Below are 4,975 nucleotides of genomic sequence, written 5' to 3' on the forward strand. Positions count from 1 at the left end.
ATTCTCCGATGAATCGGATTCCGACGAGAATTCCGATGATGTTATAGAAATTACCCCAACTGAATTTAAAAAGGCAAAAGAAAATAATAAGGGAAAGGGCATAAAAATAGAGAAATCTAATTCCAACCCCGATGAACTTTATATGTATCGTCAACCCCCGAAGTCCTTAAGTTGTAATAATGACCCGGGAACCTCTAAACCACCAGGTTTTTCTAAACCAATGTGGATAACGACGGCTCGTATTAGGGGAACATCATATATCTCTAGAAACTTGGCAAAACGAACCAAAACCGAAGAAGAAGAAGAAACAAGCGAGTCGGAATAAGATAGTTGTATTCGTGTGGTGTAATATATGTAATATAGTGTGCTTATGCTTTATGATATATGTAAAAATTGCTTGTATTAATAAGTATTTTTTTTATGAATCTAACTCTTGTCTATTTTACAGTATAAAAACACAAAATGGATAGACAACCCAATATTTTAAGAGACCTACCCGGAGACATGATTGATGAAATCTTGTCTAGAGTCGGTCAGAATTCTTCGGCACAACTATTTAAGGCGAGATCAGTTTGTAAGACATTCGAAGAACCTTCCAAGAATGCCTTGGTTTATAATAGGCTTTCGTTCGAAAGATGGGGGATATCACATTGGGAAATCCATAAGTTACGATGTGTTTACTTTGACGCATATATTGCGGGGAACCCAAATGCTATTTTACGCAATGGGTTAAGAAATTATTTTGACTCAATATATCCGAATATTGGACTTCGTGATTTAGAAAAAGCGGCTAACATGCAACATAAAGAAGCATGTTATGCTTACGGATTAGTAATGTTCGCTTCTCACCAAAGTGAGAACAAGAACATCGGGCTACAACTATTAAACAAAACGTTCCCACAAGTGACGGAGTCGGTAATTGGGGTAAGAAATGAGGTTTTTAGATTGTTACGGGACTGTTGGACATTACGTAACCCTCGTCCCTTTGACGACGTTACAACACGCTATCTTATCAACGGCCATAACGGTTATGTTCCACAAGACCAAGGATGGGAAGTAGTCCTAGTAAAACCAGAATGCATGACTTGTTTCTGGACGTATGAATTACGTGTCTTTATTGCCTTTGCTGAACGACTTGTGTACTAGCTAGAATTATCTTCACAACTATCTTGTATCAAAGTTATTGTGTGCTATATTTCATGCTTTATGTAAAATAAGCGGTATTGTAAGTTTGTAAAATATTGTATAAAAGTTTGAACGCGAAATATTATTATAATCAGTTTTTCATATAGAATTGTAGTAGTTGAATTGTATATTAGCTACTAACTATGAACTTAACGGGTAGGTACTACCCGAATTTAAACTTATAAAATGCTAATATGAAGAAAAAGCTTTTATAAATGAGTTCATATTATGCTACGAAATACTATTAACTACTCTTAATATTCTGTATGATTAACTTGTTCCATTTGATTATTTTGAAGGAAATGGCACCGACTACTCGACACACCGTGAATATGAATGAAGAGGAATTCCGTACTTTTCTAGCTTCAAACATAGCCGCAGTACAGGCTGCGCTACATACCAACAATAACCTTGGATCTAGCAGTACAGGAAATCGTGTAGGATGCACCTACAAAGAATTCACTGCCTGCAAACCTTTAGAATTTGATGGAACCGAAGGACCGATCGGATTGAAACGGTGGACCGAGAAAGTCGAATCGGTGTTTGCCATAAGTAAGTGTACTGAAGAGGACAAAGTAAAGTACGCTACGCATACCTTCACAGGTTCTGCGTTAACATGGTGGAATACCTATCTAGAGCAAGTGGGACAAGACGATGCGTACGCACTACCGTGGTCAGCATTCAAGCACTTGATGAACGAGAAGTACCGTCCCAGAACCGAGGTCAATAAGCTCAAGACAGAACTTAGAGGGTTACGAACCCAAGGATTTGATATTACCACGTACGAAAGACGATTCACAGAATTGTGCCTATTGTGTCCGGGAGCATTCGAAGATGAGGAAGAGAAGATCGACGCGTTTGTGAAAGGATTACCGGAAAGAATCTAAGAAGATATAAGTTCACACGAGCCCGCCTCCATACAACAGGCATGTAGAATGGCTCACAAACTAGTGAACCAGATTGAAGAAAGAATTAAAGAACAGACTGCTGAAGAGGCCAATGTGAAGCAAGTCAAAAGAAAGTGGGAGGAAAACGGTGATAAGAATCACCAATACAACAACAACAGCAATTACAACAATAATCGCAACAATTATCCCAACAATCGCAACATCAATCGCAACTACAACAAACGGCCCAACAACAACAACAACAACAACAACAACAACAACAACAACAGCAGCAACTACAACAATCATCCCAACAACAATAATAACCACAACAACAACAACAATCAGAAGCAGCTATGCCAAAGGTGTGAAAAGTATCACTCGGGGTTCTGCACCAAATTTTGCAACAAGTGTAAAAGAAATGGTCATAGCGCGGCGAAGTGTGAGGTCTACGGACCAGGGGTTAATAGAACGAAAGGAACAAATGGTGTCGGAACGAGTAATGGCGGAGCAAGTAGTGTCGGAGCAAGTTATGCCAATGTAGTTTGTTATAAATGTGGAAAACCGGGCCACATTATTAGAAATTGCCCGAACCAGGAGAACACGAATGGACAAGGCCGCGGAAGAATTTTCAATATTAATGCGGCAGAGGCACAAGAAGACCCGGAGCTTGTTACGGGTACGTTTCTTATTGACAATAAATTTGCTTACGTTTTATTTGATTCGGGTGCGGATAGAAGCTATATGAGTAGAGATTTTTGTGCTAAATTAAGTTGTCCATTGACGCCTTTGGATAGTAAATTTTTACTCGAATTAGCAAATGGTAAATTAATTTCAGTAGATAATATATGTCGGAATCGAGAAATCAAACTGGTTAGCGAAACATTTAAGATTGATTTGATACCAGTAGAGTTAGGGAGTTTTGATGTGATAATCGGTATGGACTGGTTGAAAGAAGTGAAAGCAGAGATCGTTTGTTACAAAAATGCAATTTGCATTATACGAGAAAAAGGAAAACCCTTAATGGTGTACGGAGAAAAGGGCAACACGAAGCTACATCTTATTAGTAATTTGAAGGCACAAAAACTAATAAGAAAAGGTTGCTATGCTGTTCTAGCACACGTCGAGAAAGTACAAACTGAAGAAAAGAGCATCAATGATATTCCCATTGCAAAAGAATTTCCCGATGTATTTCCGAAAGAATTACCGGGATTACCCCCACATCGATCCTTTGAATTTCAAATAGATCTTGTACCAGGAGCTGCACCAATAGCTCGTGCTCCTTACAGACTCGCACCCAGCGAGATGAAAGAACTGCAAAGCCAATTACAAGAACTTTTAGAGCATGGTTTCATTCGACCAAGCACATCACCGTGGGGAGCTCCTGTTTTGTTTGTCAAGAAGAAAGATGGTACATTCAGGTTGTGTATTGACTACCGAGAGTTGAACAAACTTACCATTAAGAACCGCTACCCACTACCGAGAATCGACGACTTATTTGATCAACTACAAGGCTCGTCTGTTTATTCAAAGATTGACTTACGTTCCGGGTATCATCAAATGCGGGTGAAAGAAGATGATATTCCAAAGACTGCTTTCAGAACACGTTACGGCCATTACGAGTTTATGGTCATGCCATTTGGTTTAACTAATGCACCAGCTGTGTTCATGGACCTTATAAACCGAGTGTGTGGACCATACCTTGACAAGTTTGTCATTGTTTTCATTGATGACATACTTATTTACTCAAAGAATGACCAAGAACACGGTGAACATTTGAGAAAGGTGTTAGAAGTATTGAGGAAGGAAAAATTGTACGCTAAATTTTCAAAGTGTGCATTTTGGTTGGAAGAAGTTCAATTCCTCGGTCACATAGTGAATAAAAAAGGTATTAAGGTGGATCCGGCAAAGATAGAAACTGTTGAAAAGTGGGAAACCCCGAAAACTCCGAAACACATACGCCAGTTTTTAGGACTAGCTGGTTACTACAGAAGGTTCATCCAAGACTTTTCCAGAATAGCAAAACCCTTGACTGCATTAACGCATAAAGGGAAGAAATTTGAATGGAAGGATGAACAAGAGAAAGCGTTTCAGTTATTGAAGAAAAAGCTAACTACGGCACCTATATTGTCATTGCCTGAAGGGAATGATGATTTTGTGATTTATTGTGACGCATCAAAGCAAGGTCTCGGTTGTGTATTAATGCAACGAACGAAGGTGATTGCTTATGCGTCTAGACAATTGAAGATTCACGAGCAAAATTATACGACGCATGATTTGGAATTAGGCGCGGTTGTTTTTGCATTAAAGACTTGGAGGCACTACTTATATGGGGTCAAAAGTATTATATATACCGACCACAAAAGTCTTCAACACATATTTAATCAGAAACAACTGAATATGAGGCAGCGTAGGTGGATTGAATTGTTGAATGATTACGACTTTGAGATTCGTTACCACCCGGGGAAGGCAAATGTGGTAGCCGACGCCTTGAGCAGGAAGGACAGAGAACCCATTCGAGTAAAATCTATGAATATAATGATTCACAATAACCTTACTACTCAAATAAAGGAGGCGCAACAAGGAGTTTTAAAAGAGGGAAATTTAAAGGATGAAATACCCAAAGGATCGGAGCAGCATCTTAATATTCGGGAAGACGGAACCCGGTATAGGGCTGAAAGGATTTGGGTACCAAAATTTGGAGATATGAGAGAAATGGTACTTAGAGAAGCTCATAAAACCAGATACTCAATACATCCTGGAACGGGAAAGATGTACAAGGATATCAAGAAACATTTTTGGTGGCCGGGTATGAAAGCAGATGTTGCTAAATACGTAGGAGAATGTTTGACGTGTTCTAAGGTCAAAGCTGAGCATCAGAAACCATCAGGTCTACTTCAACA

This window comes from Rutidosis leptorrhynchoides, chromosome 7 (genome assembly GCF_046630445.1).
Source record: "Rutidosis leptorrhynchoides isolate AG116_Rl617_1_P2 chromosome 7, CSIRO_AGI_Rlap_v1, whole genome shotgun sequence".
NCBI lineage: Eukaryota > Viridiplantae > Streptophyta > Magnoliopsida > Asterales > Asteraceae > Rutidosis > Rutidosis leptorrhynchoides.